Raw genomic sequence first — 9,022 nt, 5'->3', positions numbered from 1 at the left:
TATTAGTTGGTTTATTTATTATCCAAAGATATCACATTAGTGTAATTGCAAAATCAAAATACCTTTATGTGGTGAAAAAAGAGATATATCACACAGTCCTGTTTGGAAAGCATAAAATACTTCAGATTGAAACCCACAAAAACTTGACATCACACCAGACGAGACCCCCTGGGAGATCTGTGGCATAAGGGGAACTCTACCACAAGTAGAAGTGGCCAAGCAGAACCACAGAGGACACAAAGTGAGGAGATTCTCATTCTTGAACAATTCTGTTGCATGCTGCATCCAAAGGTCAGTGTATGGGTCAAGGAACTGCATGTAGAGCTGCTTGAGGCCTACCTTGAAGCAGGACAGGAAACCATGACCTTCTTTCGTGAGACCAAGCTCAAATGCACTGGCAGTTCTTGTGTTCTATTTCAGATCCAAGTCAAACTAATAAAAGACAGAGACGGCAGCAAACAAGTAAAAAGTCATCCATCTCCATTTTTTGTCACTGTAGGCAGGAATACACATCAGGCTAGAATGTAGAAGGTCACACAAAAGATGCTAAGGCTCACCATCTGTGCACTTTGATAAAGCCAGGAGGTATTAGAAAATCAAGCAAAAGGCATAGATCCTGTGTGATGACCTGTGGGTGTTGCAAAATGTGCCCATGTGTTTGCCTTCCAGGGGAAGACGTTGTATCAGGAATGAGAAAGGCTTAAGTTCAAAAGGGGAAGAATCTTAAGATCAGTTCAGTGTTAGAAGGAGTAAGGTGCCGGTGTTTCAGGGGATGCAATCTAGCATCTTTTTGTCTTTAAAATCAGCAAAAAATATAGATAAACCCAACCCTGACATGGCCAGTCTGGATTGCGTTTTACCAGCTATTTGTAAAATCATCTTTTCATTTCACTACTTCAAGTTTTATTTACCGTGTTTCAAACTTTTTGTTTTACAGCAGGTATAACAAATAATATTTGTGAGACAGGTTTAATCTACCTGCTCAGAAAGAGGCAAATGCTAACCCTCAGCACTGTTAGAAACCAAAAACAAAGCTCAAAGAAATTCACCTTTGTCCAGACACTCTAAACAAAGGCAATGTTTCCCTGGGTGTGTAAATAAGGAAATCTTTGTAAGCACGCCATTATCAGCTGAAAAGGTCACATCACTGTTAGGATGACAGCCTGTAAAGAGTGGCAAAAAATCAGATATTGCAGGTTTAATAAGTGCCACAGGTAGGGAAGACTTTAGTAATGTGTAAATGACTTGGTTAAAAAAAGAAGTCGCTGCAGCACAAGCTGATTACTGGCACACATGAATATCATGGGTTTCATTTCACTGAGTTTAGACTGAGTTGGACATACTTGACATACATTCATATCTTTATGGGGATGTTTCTCTTTGGTTTCATCTATGTTAAGAAATGTAGAATTAACATTTGCATAATTCATGTTTAATCAAGTACGTCACAATATTTTCCCCATGGTTCCCCAGTATATGTATGTATGCATCATAATATAGTGATTCAGTCATACTTAATAGAACAATATGATCAACAGCAGACATTGTATTGTTATTCATACCAAACTAATGCCACTGTGTGTGAATTATTATTTCAGTTTAATAACGTATTGATACAATACACTCTCTAACTTGCTTTACCTCACTTTCATGTAGTTTACCCCAGCCTGGTCTCGTGGCAGTTCACGGAAGAGTCACAAAATTATGAATCTACATTTTTGTGTTCATAAACACAAAGTATGACATTTTTTGTATGTGTGTTAGTGAATGCAGATGTGTAAGAAATTCATTTCTATAGGAAATATATTGAGTGTCTGAATTGCACTTTTATTTTTGCAGAGAAAGAAGGGAGGTATCACCATGGCAACCAGAAAGATAAAGCTTTGAAAGACAAGGCTGCCATTGTGTTATAACCCAAACAATGATATTTGTCTTCACGTTACCCAGTAATTTTTAATGCCTGATCTTATCGATCAATCTATCAATCCATCCGTCTTTTTCCTTGCCGACTTCTTAAACAAGAACTTGTAACAGATAAACCCAACCAAGTGACACATTTTATTAACATGAGCCAAACCTGGAGCTCTGACATGAAAATCAAGATGATATAGGTCTCAAACATCCTTCTGACCTCCATATGAGGAACAATAAATACTTTTGGGAAATTCACATTTCCCAAAAGTAGTTTCCTCTTCACACACACACACACACACACACACACACACACACACACACACACACACACACACACACACACACACAAATGAAAATTTGTGTCTAACACCACCAATCATTAGATTAAATGTTATTACTACCAGATTGTTTCTTCCCTTTTAGTTAACCTTTAACCTCCAATAATTGTGGAGTAGTACTATTGTTAGATAAAATGAACAGGGGAATGTGTTAGTTAAGAGGACCTGCTTGTCTTAATAACAAATACATGAATATAAAAAAATATGGTATCCATAATTCTACAAGATCTTAACAGAAAGCAAAGCCATAGCAATATTTTACATTTCTTTTACATCCTGACTCCATACTTTAAACATTTCTTACACTTAATTGTCAAACTTGGCAGTTATTTGGACTAAATGATAACAGTTAAACTGTCTGCATGGTGAAAACTGTTTAAATTCAGCGAAAAGTTCCCACTGAGAAAAAGCTGTTTCATAAAAATCTAATTTTTAAGCCAGACCACATTCTGCCAGAAAGTTGATGGCAAACAAACAGAACTGATGTATTTCTCTCCAAAATGTGTTTAGGCTGTGGATGAGAAAGACTTGAACAGGGCGGGCATCTGACTCGCCACAGTTATAGGTCATCATCCCAACAGACATGCCTCAGGACAGGCCTGGGTTGTTCAGACATCATAGAGAAAGTTGTCTGGTGTCAGCTTCACTCTAAAGCCAAGAGCATCCATTCACGTGGAGAACACTTTCAGATGATGAAAGCAGATGCCCAGTGGGAGTGATTCTAGACAACAGGACAAAATGGAGGCAACTGCGGGGTGGCACATAAAACCAGCTGACAGTTATGGATGTTTTAAGCCCTGGTGGGCTGGCACTGATCTATATATACATTTTTTTCAAATTCTTTGACCTTTTGTCTCACCACTACCAATAAAAGTGAGTTACCCTGGGGTGAAGGGCAGGAGAGGGTATCTATGGATCTCAAAAAGCCCCCCTGCAATGAATCAGAGGAAGCCACAACCCACAACTTTTTTTTTTATACCCTCTGCATCAAAGCACATGCTCTGGTAAAACTGGTGTCCTTCTCCGGAGCACACAATCTTTTCTTTCTTTAGTTTGCTGCTAACCAAATGCTTTTAAAAAATGTCCCCCTCTTCCTTCTAAGCCTTTATTCTGAAAACAAGTGTATTTAAATTATTAACACTGACCTACACTGACAAATAGTGCATGGAGAGGTATTTGCACTGAGACAACTTATTACCCTATGTGATGCTAAATGCTTCTTATTATATGGTAAGTCTATATAGTATGTTTTTAGGTCTGAAAACGGGCTGCAAAAAACTGTAAACTGTGAAGGTTGAGAGGTTAGAGGAACACAATTAGACTTGCTGGTAGATTTTGTCTTAGGTTTGTTAAAAGATTTGGATTTATCATGGTGACACAGGCAGCAGGGCATTATGTGGATAAGCTCTGAAGAAGACACTCCTGTGCGGAAACGTCAGCTTATGGAATAAAGTCTGTGCGGCATAACGGTCAAAGTATTCCTGCCTCTTTGCAAGTATTTTTCAAATACTTTTATTGTGTCACTGTGTGCTTATAATAAACTTAAGGATTATATGTAACTCTACTGTATAAAGTGTATGCACCTTGTGCAACAGTTCAAGAATCAGCCATGATTTATGTTAAAAAATGCTTTTAAATTCAGACTTTTGTGACATCTGTACTCTATAACTCAACACGCCTCAGTTTCAGTCGATGATCAGTAAGCAGGTGGATCAAAGGGCTGCAGCATATTTTCTAACAGGAACAAAGAAACAGCTTGAGCTTCTTGCAATCAGATTCTGGCGAAATACAGAATTCAAAATAAAGTTCTAGTTATGAATTATTGAGCTCTACAAAGTGAAGTTTGTGAGTACATTTGTGGCTTGCTGAATTCATATACCAAACCGGTTTTAAAGCATCGAGATTCAGTTCAAGTGAAAAAAGAAAGAAAAAAGAAAATAATTCCATTTCCTCTTTTCCATTTTTTTAATCATTTCATGTTTTTTTTTTCAATTTTCATGCTTTCAGTGCGGAAAAAAACAACGACTCACATCTTTGTACATTTTGGAGTGCATTAGCTACACAATAGACTGCATGATGGCTACATCCATGAAAGAAAGTAGAGAAGAAAAAGACCAGTTCACAGCAAAAACCTTGTACATATATTTCAGCAGTGAAAAATTTCAAGGATCAGTCATAGTTCTAATTAAAAAATGCTGTTAAACTCAAGCTTTGTCACTTTGATACTCAGCATTCTGCTGCTGGTTCAGCTGTGGTGCTTTAGTCTGTCTGCACATAGTTCATAATGCTGAAGCCCTTCATCCAGCAAGGACAAAGCACAGAAGCAAATTGTCCAATGTCAGCCTTTCTCTGTTGGCTGTGAGAAGAATTTAGAATTCAGTGTAAGGTTTTAGTTATTACTAGTACTATCTTTATCTATAAATCTCTCCTTGGGCTGGTTCCATCTTATTTATGTGTTTATATGTGTAAAAACCACAACCAATACAGCCTTTGTTCTTACAATATCATACAATTGATTGTCCCAAAAATCAGAACAGAATTGGGGAAAAAGGCTTTTAAATACGCTGCCCCTGCCTCCTGGAATAATCTGCAGAAGGAACTGAAATTATCAGAATTGGTTACCTTGGGAGAGTTTAAGTCTGTCTTAAAGGAACGAGAGAATAACTCTTTTACTCAGTGTGATTGTTTTTAATGTACTCTTATCTTGATCTGTTATTGTATATTTTTCACATGTTTGTACGGGATATTGTATTTGTTTTAAATGTTGTATACTTATGTGGTACGTGTATTTTGACTTTTGTTGCCATGATGCCAGGTTTCTCTTGGAAATGAGATTTTTAATCTCAATGAGATTTTTTTACCTGGATAAATAAAGGACTAATAAAAAAAATAGTTATTCAGCCAGTGACTACCTTTCTAACTTGTTGCCCTATAGTATTTGTTGAATAAGGCGAGAGCTTGAGTTGTAATAGCAGAAGGCCATGTTTTGCTGGTTTTACCCTGAAACACTCTATTTACCTTTTACTATGAGATTAGCCTTTCTGACAGTCCTGCCCCTGAAAACTGATTTCATTTTGTAACCTGGTATTAAATAAACAAAAAAAAACCCATGATATTGATTTCTTTCACTCTCATTTCTCTTTTCATGTTTTTGAATGTGAAACTCTTTGCAATGGTAATGCAGAATAAATAGGCTTCTACAGAGCTTTTTTCTCTAGTACGTTTGATCATGTTTTTGATAGAAGGGGCCAAAGACAATAGGTATTTAACTATGCTAATGTATAGTTATTGTTTGGATTTGAGGGAATGTGTCCCACCATGAATTTGTGGGCAAAATCACCATCTATCAGGACATACAATATAGGATATATATTTATATAGGGATGCCGCCTGTTGATCTGTTTATATGTACTGCAGTCTTTATTGCATTAGGACTCCATCGCTTCTTCTTTGTCTATTCAAAGAAAGTGGAGAAAAACCTGAAATAACATTTCTGCTTCTATGTGTGTCATTCTGTCTGTATCTTTGCAAGCTGCATTGCTGGCAGTTCAATGGCTCAGTGTTTTCTAATGGTTATTGCAAAGCACAAAACCTTATGCTCCACTGTTTGGCTGCTGGCTGCATAACACAAATTTCATGCAATACCAGTTGTTCTGCTTTCTTTAGATTATTGCATCATATGAAACACCAAAGATTGATTTATATTCTTATTATACTAACTCTTCAGTTAAACAGAACACTTTCTTCCCTGGGTGAGATTTCACGTATGTTCTGATGCAACGCTTTTTTAATGCAGGTGACATAATTTGTGAGTTTGACATATGGTTTCTCAGAAAATGGATAGTTGGATCTTTTTGTGCTCTTTCCACTGTGTTTTTATCGGTGAACCAATGGTAGCAACTTAATCAGTCCGCAAAAGCTGATTTGACACTACCAGTGTAGATGGAGCATTTCTTGCATAACTATAGGTGTTAAACAGACATTACAGTGTAGACAATGGTCATCTGACAGTTAAAGCCATATAGTAGGCCAGCTTTGGGAAGTAATGACAAATTGTAGCAGTTTCTTTTGGGTCATTCTTAACTTCATCTTTCATCTGTTTTTCATCTTGCAGTCCTCGTCTGCTGCACAAAAACGCTTCTGTATCTGCTGCTCCAAATAACCTTGTTTGAGGCTCAAAAGCACTGCAGGGAGCACCACATTGACCTAGGCACATTTAGAACAGTGACTAAAACAACTGGACAACAGATTGTCCACCAGCTTCCCCCACACTGTTGGATTTGTCTGTAAAGACACAAAAAGATCTAAACTATATCTGCAATTGTTCTATACAACTTGAATGAGGATCAGAAATTATGTGATAATCTTCTTGGAAAAGAGCTTTGTTGCCATGGGAATTTTGGCATTTTTTGCAATGTAATGATAAAATTGAATTTATATGTCATGACAATCTGATCTTAGAGAAAAAGAAAAAGACGTGGGAGGAGACACTGGAAGACTGCATTATTCCTGACACATATCTCAGTTCGAGCAACATCTGCTTCAGTCATCTCTCCATCCTCCCAAACATAGGCTTTGAAGGTGACAACTTCAGGTAAGCAAGGAAGCAGCCCTCAGTTCTCAGACACGATAGGTGTGGAAAAGGTCTTTTGACTTGCAAGGTCTACTTTTGGCTGGATGTGGGTGAATAGGAAGCCTCTGTAAAAGAAACTGCCTGTCCTCCCTTCACCTAGCAGGAAGTTACTGTGATGTCAAAGATAGATGAACTTTTGCGACTCAGTATATGTTTGAAAATGAATTTTTTGTGTGTTTTTGCTAGATTAGAAACCAAAGTACATGTATTAGATGCCATGGATGCATGTTTTATTACATTTAGCACTAAATTTAATTTATGCTTTAAAGAAAAAGCAATGACTGTCTTTATAATTGTGAGACATGTAAAAGCAGGATTTAAGATTTTCATCTGTAAACATGCAGAGTAACAGTAACTCTTTAATGTTCTTTTCTTAACTTTTAGGATTTATTTTTGGTCTTTTGTTGTCTTAAATACATAAGACAATGCAGACTGGAAATATGGAAGAGAGTTAGGGTAATGAAATGCAGGAAATCGTCTGGGCCTGACTCCAATGCTGGCCCCTGCAGATAAGCTATGGCGGCATCCTAGAGTTCATTTCTGCATTACCAAAAATTGCATTTCCTAGACTGGCCACATGAGGGTGATTCCAGAAGCGAGGCCACCCCAAAGGACAATTTTACAATTGCCCAAGTTTTTCATAATTAAAAACATGTCTACAATTACATTTCTTGATATTGAATTTTTAACAGAAAGTTTAACAGCTTAACAGTCATAATTTATCTGCAGAATTAATTAACACATTTTAAATTACCATCAATTAAAAAAAGTAATTAGCATTTACGTTATTCATCATATAATCATACACCATATTGAGCTACTTATTAACCAGTTATTAACTAGAAAATCTTCTTTGTTTTTGTGTGCTTCCTAGCAACTAAAATTAACTGTTACTATTTTATTTATAAAATTAAAATGCACTTTCTATGGCTTCATTAAAGTCCTGCCGATGACAGTAATCAAGGAGCTGTTTCTTTTTATAGAGAAGCCACACTTTTCAAGGTTTCTCATAAGTCTTAGATAGTTTGCAGTTTAGTTTAATGGTCTTATGTAAAATTCCACGATATCATAATTGATGATATCTGCTGCTCATAGGACTGACAGTAGGGTTTAGCTTATGTAAAGAAGTGCAAACATTACATGCCGGTCTGTGACAGGTGACAGGAGGACAATGCTTGGCTTATAAAGTGCAGGATCATTGCATGAACAAGATAAAAAAGGAAATGCATCCAGAGGAACATTGGCCAGGTGACAGAAAATTGATATCTTGACAACAGAGAGTCTGACTTTTTAATGGGGACAGAATTTCACCATTTGTGGGAAAAAGGGAACCTACATTTATAATTACCTGGAACAAATACAACATAAAAAAAAAATATATATATATATTTTTGTCATTGCTTAATTCTGTTTTCTCAACACCAACAAAAATCCAGGAAAAATAAGAAGAATACGACACAAAAATCTGTCAGACAGAATGGGATGTCAGCATTATTTTTAGAGCATCATAACACTGAATATAGAGTGGGCACCTCAAATACACACAATTTCCTTGCCACACTGGAATGTATTCTTGGCTGAAGGCATGACTTCGTGCATGCTATTAGACCAATGCAATTGTCCCAGCTAGTTATGGTAAAAATGAGTTGCGCTGTCAAGGCAATTACTAATGGACCAATGTATTACTTCTCTAATTAGCTTTGACACAGAACATGTCAGGCAAATTAAGACTGAATGCATGACAAAAAAAAAACAACAACATGCTGACAGATGCATGCCAGTAAATTAGGAATAGATATTTTTTCATGGTAAGGTTGGGCAGTACTGCACATCCTGGTGGGTTGGTACAAAAGTTTGGTACAAACTGAAATACTGGAAAGCTACCATGAGTTGGTTTTAGTGAAATATTTTCACAACTAATTGATAAAGTGTCATGAATATGTCTACAGATGAATAGACTGAAAGAAGTCAAGTTATGTAAATAAATAAATAAATTTTATTTATTTATTTATTCATGTACTGACTTATATATAGTTATTACCTAATCCGAGCTTTTTATAATAATTTAGAATGGTTTAAATGTTCCTTTTTTAAGAGTGTTAGTTTACAACTGCGTAATATCAACAAAAAAATCATA

This window comes from Pelmatolapia mariae, linkage group LG1, assembly GCF_036321145.2.
Source record: "Pelmatolapia mariae isolate MD_Pm_ZW linkage group LG1, Pm_UMD_F_2, whole genome shotgun sequence".
NCBI lineage: Eukaryota > Metazoa > Chordata > Actinopteri > Cichliformes > Cichlidae > Pelmatolapia > Pelmatolapia mariae.
This window is presented reverse-complemented; position numbering follows the sequence as displayed.